Source organism: Moschus berezovskii, chromosome 16 (genome assembly GCF_049115385.1).
Source record: "Moschus berezovskii isolate FMDL1 chromosome 16, NW_MosBer_1.0, whole genome shotgun sequence".
Classification (NCBI taxonomy): domain Eukaryota; kingdom Metazoa; phylum Chordata; class Mammalia; order Artiodactyla; family Moschidae; genus Moschus; species Moschus berezovskii.
In genome coordinates, this window is record NC_142475.1 from 64,165,413 (window position 1) to 64,177,279 (window position 11,867).

Consider the following 11,867-nt stretch of genomic DNA (forward strand, 5'->3'; position numbering starts at 1 on the left):
ATTAAACAGGTGTTAAGTGGCTCTTATGCACTAGACACTTTGGTAGAAACTGAGAAATCGATCTTTAACAAAATAGACATAACCTTGTCTCTTCTGAGCCTACAATTTGTGACTTTTAGCTGCAAGTGATAGAAAACCTACATTCTCAGATTTAAAAAGCTATCTAATTTTCTAAAGCAACTGGACATCTGAAGGCATTAGATTTCAGGATTAGTGCAGAAGACTGTCATGGGAGAACAAAGGTTTTCCATTCATCTCTCTGAACATCCTCAGGCTGTTGTTGTTGTTGTTTTAATCAGCTTAAGACCACCATGACTGCTGCAACTCCAAACATCACAACTTCCCAACAAAGTCTTCAAAGAACAAAAAGTGGTAAGCAGTCTCTAGTATTAGTCTCTTTTATTAAGATATCTAATCTTTTCAAGAGTCTCCCCTGAATACTTTCTTTACATATCACGGCAAGAACCATACCACAGGTCACTTTTAGCTCTAAGAGAGGCTAGAAAATGAATATCTGGGAAAGAAGAATGGATTTGCCATGGAAAATGTTGATTAGCCCTGGTGATTCCACTCGAGCTGTTTGTATGGTCACCCCAAACTAAGCTGGGATCCAATTAGCAATGAAAAAAAGGAAATGGCCAATAGATGGACAATGAGCAGTGTCTGCTACAGACAGAGGCAATCTTTCCCATATTCCATAAACAGTTACTTTCGAGTAGGCCATCCACTTCCACCATTATCTCTCCGTGCACATTGTTCTTTTCTTTCCTAATACTCACCTCCGTTTGATATACATTTATATACATTTGATACACAGACTTGAATGTATAAGCTCCATAATTGAACAAAGCATCATTGCTTTGTTTACCACTATACACCCAGGTCCAAGCCCAGGTTGCAATAAGTGCTTAATGATCTTTAGTTGAATTAATAAATGCATACTTTGGATACATTTGTATTTAATAGGTTAATGAATGACATAAACGAATATGTTAATCAAAAATTGTAGCACTTAACTACAATATTTCTGCTTGATTTGTTATAGTCATATCAAGTCGTCAACTTCCCAATGAAACTATTGTTCATAATTCAAGTATAGGGCATATCAAAAAGTATAAAGAGCACTGTGGGATTTAAATAAGATCTTGAGTCATCTGCTAGACAAACTTACGTTAGAGAAACAATTCTTGGGAATTCCCTGGAGGTTCAGTGGTTAGCACTCAGCACTTTCACTGCTGAGGGCCTGGGTCAATCCCTGGTCGGGGAACTAGGATCCCACAAGCCAAGCAACATCTGTGTAGCCAAAAAAAAAAAAAAAAGAAAGAAAAGAAAACACAATTATATCAAAACTACCCATTCTGAGTGTTTAAATTCACCCCAGCTTTCCCACAGTTTATATGCCCCTGCTGTCTTCTCTAAATCTTACTCAATACGTCCAGGAACAATGAGCTTTTTAACGCTTCTCCAAACATTCATTCATTCCTTCATAGGTACATTTATTCATTCATGAAACAAATATTTAACGCGGCTACTCTGTGCTAGGTATGTGCTACTTCATGACTCACTGCCTCAGGACAATCTCTGCCTTGAACACATTTATTTACCTACTTTATCTGATAAATTCTAACATATTTTAAAGCTCACTCATATATATTTACTTCAGTGAAAACTTCTAGTAACCTAGAGAGTAAGACATTCTCTCTTTTCTCTGTGATCATATTGCACTTTTCATACGTCTCAGTAAGAATTCTTGAACTTTTTGCTATATTCACTATTTGTTTTCATGCTTTTCTTCTTCACTAGACGGTGACTCCTTCATTACAGGAATTTGTAATAATCAAATCTTTGTATTTAAGTGTTTTGCATAATTGGTGACATAGTTTTACTGCAGATTTGTTTAGTGAATGACTAAATGAATATGTGGATGTTTAGTGATCCATTTGTCAGGCAATGGAACAGGCTTACAAAAGATATTGTTGTTATTGCTGTTTAGTTGCTAAGTCGTGTCTGACTATTTGTGACCTCATGGAATGTAGCCCGCCAGGCTCCTCCGTCCATGGGATTTCCCATGCAAGAATACTGGAGTGGGTTGCCATTTCCTTCTCCAGGGGATCTTCCCAACCCAGGGATCGAACCCATGTCTCCTGCATTGGCAGGTGGATTCTTTATCGCTGAGCCATCAGGGAAGCCCACAAAGGATATTAGCAAGCAATAAATCTTTGGCTACAGTTTGGATCTTCTGACTCTTGCTCTGGACAAAACGCACAGAACACAGCTGCCCTTAGTATTCCTCTTGCCTATGTTCCATCACTGTCACTTTTGAGAGAGATGTGGTCATTCTTAAATGGGATCGTATCTCATTGGCAGACGCAGCCCCACAGTGTCTGCTACCTCATCTAGAGGAGCATGTGCCTGTAGCAATCTGCGGATTCATCTTTTCCGTCTTCTGTGGGTGTTCACAGGCAGCACCTGAACATCAGTGGGGCCGACCAAGGGAGCGGAAGAGGGCATTTGCTAGTTCTCAACACAGATAAGCATCACCAGCTTTTTCCTTCTAAGAGCAGTGGCCTCAAAAGTTCCAAATCAGAAGAAAAAGGCAACAGGCTCACTAAAATGTGTGAAAAGTTAGAGCAAATCTTGCCTTTGTCTATTTCCCTCCTCTGGAAATTCTTTTTGAATTTTGAACCTTTGAACTTTTGAATATTAAATGTGTATCATCCTATCACACACACTGGCACATCACACACACTCAGTAATTTTTAGCTTATTCATTTCTTCCTCTAAGCTTTAAATTAGAGACAAGCCCTACTGGAATCTGAGGTTTGCTCTTTAACTAGTTTATTTCAGGTTGCAATCATACTATCTAATATTGTGAGGGTGTTATGCTATTTTTGAAGAATTTTGACTTGATTTTGCTGCTTAAGAGTCCAGTCCTCTTCTTTACCCATCTCATAGGACTGACTGCAGATACTGAGAAAGACTATTTAGTATCGAAGTACTTATTAAGTACCCACTATATATGGTTAAATATGATAAGATCTATCATGGGGTAACATCCATGTTCTGAGCTAACCCGACTTGGGAGACCCTGTGAGGCCTCTCTGTGAAAGTACCTCTTACACTGCAGCTTGGTTATGGCCACAAGCCCAGAAAGTGGTTGAGTTGGGATATGAACTCATGCCTGTTTGACTCAAAAGACAATGCTTTTGGCTTTGTACCCTACTCTCTCTCAAACTCTGGCCCCAAATAATAAAAGCCAACTTTAATCTCTGCCCAAGTTCAGTTGGCATGGTATGACAAGTAGCCTGGAGGTCTCAGATGCCCAGTGGACTTGTTATTGGAATTCTATGGGCTAGACCTAGGCAGAATGCCAGAGCCTTATAGATCTGTCAGGGTGGGGCTGGTAAATGTCTTCAGCAAAGGGAAGTGGTTATAACAGTTAAGAGCAACAGGTCTGGCTGGCATCAACATAAGGACAAAATTTGTTTCTTTAAAATATAAGGAACTATTTAATGACCAAGATCCTATAAAATCAACGATTGGAAGAGATGGAAGAGGCTTTAGCATTCTGCATGTCTGTGTGCGAAGTCGCTTCAGTCGTGCTCGACTCTTTGATCTTGTGGACCATAGCACCCTAGTCTCCTCTGTCTGTGGAATTCTCCAGGCAAGAATACTGGAGTGGGTTGCCATGCCCTCCTCCAGGGGATCTTCCCAACCCAGAGATCAAACCTGCATCTCTTACCTCTCCTGCATTGGCATGCGGGTTCTTTACCACTAGTGCCACCTGGGAAGCCCCTAAGAATCCTGCTGCTGCTGCTAAGTCACTTCAGTCGTGTCCGACTCTGTGTGACCCCATAGACGGCAGCCCACCAGGCTCCCCCATCCCTGGGATTCTCCAGGCAAGAACACTGGAGTGGGTTGCCATTAGATACTAAGCCTCAGAGAAGTCACATAACCTTATTGGGGTCACTCAGTGAGATGACAGGAGGATCAGGGTTAGAAACCAGTTCTTTTGACTCCCAATGCAGGAGAGAACATGATGCAAAACATTAAGCCGTGAGCTGCAGACTCAGATCATCACTGAGTCTAGACTCTGCGCTTTACCAGTTGCGCGACCTTAACCATTCAGAGCCCCCGAGAGGGCCTGTCTCAGAGCAGGTTCTCAAGCCGCCCTAAACATTTTCACCCCACCCTCTTTGACCTGATGCCTCGTGTTTATTCAAAAATACCCCAAAGACGTTACATTGATTGGTTTTGCATGCAGAGTACACATTACTTCACGATATATTGCAACTATCATCAAGTTCTGGTCAGTGTTCTATTTACAGAGTAATATTTAGTAGTATATTTAGTATCCCCCAAAACAAATGTAATGGGATTTGACTCTTAGAGCCAGCTCAGGGTAGTGGCAATTCAGGATACAAAGAGAAGAAATAGGAAATGTGAAGGAATTCACAAAACTCATTGAGACCAAACATCGAGTCTTTTATGTGGCCAAACATTTGACTTAAGAGGTGGAAATGGGCAAGATGAATGAAGAGGCAGCTTCACAGTTGGCATTTCTTAAGGGGAGGAGAGCTCTTGACCTTTTGGGAAGGACATTTCCTCCTGATCTGATGGTTCGACTGTCTAAAAGATGATATCCCTCCCTACCCCTCCCTGACAACAGTGGTGCTCTTCCATCACTGGAATGAGCCCAAAGCATCCCCCTCCTTCATTTACAAATGCTTCCTGGGGTTATAGCACTCCTATTGTAAATCGTAAGACTTGGTTAAGAGAATCCAGTGATGCCAGGAATGTAATTTTCTGGATTCAAATCCTGGCTTAGACAGCACATACATTTGAGATCTTAGACCAGCCACTCAAACTTTCTGGGCTCCAACCTCCTTATCTTTAAAATGGAGGCACTAATAGTACCTACCTCATAGGGTTGTTGTGAGAATCACATAAAATATTTATATGAGCTTTAGGATTCAAACCATGTGAAATAAAAATACATATTTTCCTTTTATTATTTTTTTTCTATCTTTGACTACAAACTCCAAGAAGGCAAGCAGAGATGTTTTATTTATCACCCACTCTAGAAAGAGTGATTAGGATTAGGAGCTTTTCACTGGCCTGAGAACCAATAAAAACAATGTATTGTTCTGAAATGTGAAAAGAAAATTGAAGAATCAAAAATTAGGTTTCCCCGGTGGTTCAGGTAGTAAAGGATCTGTCTGCAGGGCAAGAGATCCGGGTTCGATCCCTGGGATGGGAAGACCTTTTGGAGAAGGGGATGGCGACCCACGCCAGTATTCTTGCCTGGAGAATTCCACGGAAAGAGGAGCCTAGTGGCTACAGTCCATGGGGTCACAAAAAGTCGGACATGATGGAGGGACTAACACTTTATAGATGTTAATGGATTGTCTACAAAATATAATACCAAGCTCAACTCGCCTTTTAATTGTTTACACTAAAATGTAGTAAGTTTAAATCACAGGGCTTCCCTGGTAGCTCAGCTGGTAAAGAATCTGCCTGGAATGCAGGAGACCCAGTTCGATTCCTGAGTTGGGAAGATCCCCTGGAGGAGGGAAAGGCTACCCACTCCAGTATTCTGGCCTAGAGAAAAATCACAAGAAAGGGAAAATTTATTAATAGAACTCAGAAGTATAATTCTTTCAAATATCTTAAAAATGAAGCAAACCTGCAAGCAGAACTGCGCTGTCTTCCCTCCACCTCCTCAGGTCAAAATCTTGGATCAGCCTGGACACTGTCCTCGCTGAGCCACCCTTTCCTACACCCAGAGATGAGTCACTTTCACCACCTCTGCCGTTCTGTCCCCAGTCCAATCCTCCATACCTCTCGTCAGGATTATTGCAGCCGTCTCCTCACTGACCTCCTTGCTCCCTCTCTTGACCCAGTTAAAACCTGAGTCAGAGCAAACCATCCTCTGCTCAAAGCACTCCAGGGACTACTCTTCCCTCTCAGGGAAAACCCAAATCCCTGATGACTTAAAAAGCGCTTCTCTTCTTACTGTTTCTCTGACCTCATTTCCTACCATCTTTCCTCTTGATCAGTCTGCTTCAGCCACACCTGTCCCCTTGTCACTCTTCACATATGCCAAGTGCACGCTGCCTCAGGGCTTTCGTGTTGGTGGGGCCCTTTTCCTGGAAAGTTCTTCTCCCAGTTCAGCTTGACCAACCCTCCCATCTTCTTCAAGTGTCTTCTCGAACAAGACCTTCCAACTGAGCTCTTCATGAGCATTCTATTAATACCATAATTTCTCTCTTGCTACTTCTTACTCCCTTCCCTGAGGTGTCTTTCTGCATGGCATGTAACACCTCTTGAGATAACAGATAATTCACTCATTTTCTTCACTGTCTGCTCACACTAGAAGGTCATTCCAAGCAAGGACGTGCTTTTGTGTGTGTGTGAGTTTTAGGGGATGTTAGATGACTTCCTGGCACGGCACTTAGTCAGTGCTCAATAAATATTTTGTGAATTTATGTGTCTGTGTGTAATGTTGGTACATTGAGTTACATTTGACGGGATGTGAGATTCTGCCTTCACAGATAGGAGTGCTTAATGTAATGACCACCAAAGTTCTTAAACTAGTCTACCAAGGTCTTGAAATATTTCATGCAAATGTTCTTACTTGTATATTTATGGTAGCACCTAGAGTTTAGCCTGAAAAGGACCCTTATCTGTTTAGATTCATTTCTCCCCTCTCTCGACCTCATATGAGTGAGTGAGTGAAAGTCGCTTAGTCGTGTCCGACTCTTTACGACCCCATGGATCGTCCATGGAATTCTCCAGGCCAGAATACTGGAGTGGGGAGCCTTTCCCTTCTCCAGGGGATCTTCCCAACCCAGGGATCAAACCCAGGTCTCCCACATTGCAGGCAGATTCTTTACCAAATGTGCTATCAGGGTTATTCTCCAGAACTGCCAGATTGCTTGCAATTTGCCCAAAGAGTTCAGGCTGTTTCATGTCTCTTTGCTTCTGTTACATGTGACTTCTTTCTGGAATTCCCTTCCCACCTTTCTTTTTTCAGTCCAATCTGACATATACTTTAGGATTTAGGGGTTTGTCCTCAAGAGGCTTTCATGAACCTCTAAGTTAAGTTAGGGGTCCTCAGTCCTCTGTCCATAGTCACTAACATATTCTTCTAATTTTGCATTTACTATATTAAGTCAAAATGATTTCTTCATGTATCCATCTCTCCTCCTAGATTGAAAACTTCTCTAGAAGTGACCAACTAAGTGCTGACTGCACAGAGGAAAAAGGCAGAGTGTTGATGGAGGTCGTCCTAAGGGGATATGTTCAAAGAACCAGCCATAAGGGACCCATGCTTTTAAATCTAAACTATCTGGAGAAACACCTGATGCAGCTATAGAAAGAATGGGGACTTGGGTACCCAGCTGACATGACTTTACACCCTAGCTTGCTGAAAAACTAGATGGGTGTCTTAAGTAAGTGGCTGAGCTTCCGTGTCTTCATCTGTCTGGTGGGGATAGTAACACTGCCCATTGTATGTAATGCAACCAACACGCATTAGATGTTCAATTTATGCTGATTCTTCCACCTCCATCTTGTCTCTGGGAAGGAAGTGAAATAATTTCCTCTTGGTGTCCATTTATCTCCCTGTGTCCCCAGGTGGAAAGCAGGAGAGCTAGGTGTAGAGCTGCCTGATTGGGGGAAAGGCTGCCAGCAGTAGGTGTTGTTAGATGTGGTGGAGCTTGTTGACTTCCTCCTGGGGGCCCCATTACCAACTGGTGTGTTCCTTGATAGTCAAGTTCAAACTTTCATTTCTTAGCTCCTAAGAAAAAGTTGATTGAAAATTAACTAAGTCTTTTTCAGACAGAAGACTTCTTTGCCAGATCCCCAACCTTTCCATCTTCATCCCAACTCTTCCCAGGGAGCATCTGGGTAACCGCAGGCTGGCCTTGCTCCTTCTCCAGCAACTCTGATGGGCAGGGGCAGCCATATCTACCATATCCTGAGCCCTGCTGTACCTAGGAGCTGAACGCACAGTGAGTTCTCGCTGATGTTTCAGAGCAGCCTCATAAAGAAAAGAAGCTATGATCGTTTTGATTTTGCTTGTGATTAGGCTCAGTGAACCAAGGCACCTGCCTTCCCAGTCCCTGGCAGTAGAGATTGTGTGTTGACACTATTGGTCATTCTATTACTGGCACTCACAGTGCATAATCATGGGGCTTCGTTTGTACACACAAGTTTATCTCGTTTACTAAGTGTTCATTCTAGCAATGATGGGGGAAGATGAAAGGGAGAAAAGGTGAGGGAGAAATAAAAGTTTATTTTATGTTCTTTGCTCTCCTAACTCTTCACTTCAGTTTCCCTGATAAGGCTAGAAGGATGAAAATAGAGACCATAGTGGGACAGAATGGATTTGATGAATCTGATTCTGGGGGCATGAGAGGGATTGGTGGTTTATTTGTTTATTTGTTTTTACTAGAAAGGAACTATAATAGAAAGGTTAAGTTCATGGACTCTGAAGCCAAAGTCCTGAGATCATTCTCCTTCTTTTCACTTGTGTTGATTTACAATAAACATCTTACATCCAACTCCATCTCGGTATCTACCTACAGAGAACCCAACTTATGAAAACTAGCTATTGGCACTTGTTATTCTTCTTCCTTTTTATTCCTTAAAAGCCATTGCAGTCTTTTCCACCTATGCACTTTCTACTGAAACCATCTTTAACATGGGTTCAATGGCCTTATTGCGACACTAATATTTAATTTTCAGATTTCACTTTCTTGGCTTCCTCCCTGAATGTAATGTACGTGACCACTTACTCTTTAAAACTCTATTTCTCTGGCTGCTCCTTTAGTTTCTGTCTGTTCTACAGTCTTCTCTTTCTGCTGTACCCCTTTAAATACTAATGATTCCCAGGGATATTTTCTCAGCTCAGTCCTCTTCTGACTCTACCTTCTTTTCCCAATCCAGTTCCTCCAATTTCATCTATTTTGAAAATTCCACAAATTGTGTTTTCTGTCTTGATCTATTCTGTCCCCAGACCTGAATATCCAAGTGCTTGATGGACAGTGCTTTCTGGTACCTGCCCTGTTCAGAGGTGACACGTTCTAAGGGAATTCATCACCAGGCAAACTATACGTAAGTTCCCTCCTCCTGTTCAAGCTAGAAATTGAAGAGCAGTCCTTGGCTCCATCCCCCTCCTCGTGTCTCCACTCTCCATTACCAAGTCCCATGGGTTTCATTTGTAAATAGATTCACACCTCTCCTCTCCTTCCCTGGCTCTATTGTGTGCACTTTCCTCAGACCATCAGCATCTCTCCTTAACTTAGCAATCATCTTCTGATCAGTCAACCTGATCCGCAGGTCACCTGTGCTCCATGTAAATGTAAATCTGGAAAATGAAAGACCACAGAAACTCTCACATTGACCATACATATACACCAATTAGTACAGCATCTGTGGGAATTGAAGATTGCGTGGCCTTTGACCCGGGAATATATTTTAGAATACATTAGAGAAACTCCAGCACATGTGCACAGTGAGATGTCATTAAAAATAATGCTGCTCTGAACATCTCTGTGGGGAGGGGGCAGATATCTATCTCTCTTCCTCTTCTTAAAAGTCCACCAGTCCTCTCAGATTAGGACCCCACCCTTATGACTTCATTTAACCCTAATTACCTCCTAAAAGCTCTATCTCCAGGTATAATTATATTTGGGATTAAAACTTCAATATCTGAGTTTCACTGGAGGTGAGGGGGCTACAGTTCAGTCCATTTCAAGGGTCTAGCTTTCTAGAGGACCATTTTAGAAAGTGTTTTGCAGGGATTCTTCTACTCAAGTTTAGTTCAAATCTACAAATTGGAACAGTTAGGAGCTTGCGAAAAATGCAAGTTCTCAGACTGTACCCAAGTCCTCCTGAATCAGAATTTCTGGTGAGGCAAGAAATGTATTTTCACCACTTTTCCAAGTAACTTTTATGTATTCTCAAGTTTGAGAATCACTTATTTCAAGGACACTCATTCCTCAATAAGATTTTGTGAGTAAACTTGTTTCATGATGAAATGTTTAGGAGATGCTGGCTCAAAAAGCTAAAGAAGTTTTCATTATTTTTGTGGGACTTTAGGAACTTGACATGGGCAACTTGTGCACTGCCAGTCTCTAATACCAGGATCCCTATATTCCCACAGAAGGTCTTCCTACCATGAAGCTCACCCCCTACAATTTTCCAAAGTTTTTAAAGGGAGAAAATTATTAACACCTGGAAAAACCAGCAGGAAGACAACTTATAGCTTAGGAAAAATTGGTCTAAAGTAATGACCAATTTTCATACACCATTATTTTGTTAACGGACTTGTATTTCTCTCCATAATTGTATGTTTCATCCCTGTGAGCAGACACTGGGTCTGATATTTCACATTTACCCCTAGACTAATGTTTGTTTCTCAACAAATATGTACCCAGTAAATATTACCAAATGATTGACATTCAATTTATTTCATAAATAGGTGATCCCAACCTTTAAAAGTTTAACTTCATATGAGGACATTTATTTATTGTTATTGAGATGTTACTGATCTTGATCATTCTTTCAGTTCGGTTCAGTTCAGTTCAGTCGCTCAGTCGTGTCCGACTCTCCGCGACCCCATGAATCACAGCACGCCAGGCCTCCTTGTCCATCACCAACTCCCGGAGTTCACTCAAACTCATGTCCACAGAGTCGGTGATGCCATCCAGCCATCTCATTCTCCGTCGTCCCCTTCTCCTCCCGCCCCCAACCTTTCCCAGCATCAGAGTCTTTTCCAGTGAGTCAACTCGTCGCATGAGGTGGCCAAAGTATTGCAGTTTCAGCTTTAGCATCAGTCCTTCCAATGAACACCCAGGATTGACCTCCTTTAGGATGGACTGGTTGGATCTCCTTGCAGTCCAAGGGACTCTCAAGAGTCTTCTCCAGCACCACAGTTCAAAAGCATCAATTCTCCGGTGATCAGCTTTCTTCACAGTCCAACTCTCACATCCATACATGACCACTGGAAAAACCATAGCCTTGACTAGAGGGACCTTTGTTGGCAAAGTAATGTCTCTGCTTTTTAATATACTATCAAGGTTGGTCATAACTTTCCTTCCAAGGAGTAAGCGTCTTTTAATTTCATGGCTGCAATCAGCATCTGCAGTGATTTTGGAGCCCAAAAAAATAAAGTCTGACACTGTTTCCACTGTTTTTCCATCTATTTCCCATGAAGTGATGGGACCAGATGCCATGATCTTTGTTTTCTGAATGTTGAGCTTCAAGCCAACCTTTTCACTCTCCTCTTTCACTTTCATCACGAGGCTTTTTAGTTCCTCTTCACTTTCTGCCATAAGGGTAGTGTCATCTGTATATCTGAGATTATTGATATTTCTCCCAGCAATCTTGATTCCAGCTTTTAGGTACTTCTAATAGTGTGAAGAACAGGAAATATGGAGAAGGAAGATGGTGTCATTCCTGGTTCTTAATATTACTGAGCTGACCTTGAGTAGATAACCTCTTTGTGACTCAGTTTTCCCTTCTGTAAAATGGAAACATAATACCATTCACTTTGCAGGATTAGTGTAAAGCCGGGATGAGGTAATGCTGGTGAAAATGTTTTTCAAAGTGATATAGAATGGTTAACTGTAAACTTCAGGAAGGTGGGATGATTTGGGAGAATGGCATTGTAGCATGTATATTATCATATGTGAAATGAATCACCAGTCCAGGTTCGACGCATGATACAGGATGCTTGGGGCTGGTGCACGGGGATGAACTGGAGAGAGGATATGGAGAAGAGGGAGGTGGGAGGGGGGGTTCAAGAAAGGGAACACATGTACACCGGGGCAGATTCATGTCAATGTATGGCAAAACAA

The 11,867-nt window shown here is 42.0% G+C and overlaps 1 long non-coding RNA gene across 3 annotated transcripts in view; it reads right to left on the reverse strand.

The window, feature by feature from the left end:
- Positions 1–10,709, reverse strand: part of LOC129560305 (uncharacterized) — a 48,924-nt gene extending 38,215 nt beyond the window's left edge. For 2 of the 3 annotated variants that reach the window (XR_016039366.1, XR_016039367.1), the window contains exons 1-2: positions 5,842–7,046; positions 1,172–1,293 (exon numbers count right to left, since the gene is read on the reverse strand). This is a non-coding gene — a long non-coding RNA (uncharacterized LOC129560305). Of the gene's footprint in view, positions 1–1,171; positions 1,294–5,841; positions 7,047–10,500 lie in introns of those variants that run through there. The other variant, XR_008686734.2, reaches the window with a different exon arrangement.
- Between the last annotated feature and the right edge of the window lie 1,158 nt (positions 10,710–11,867).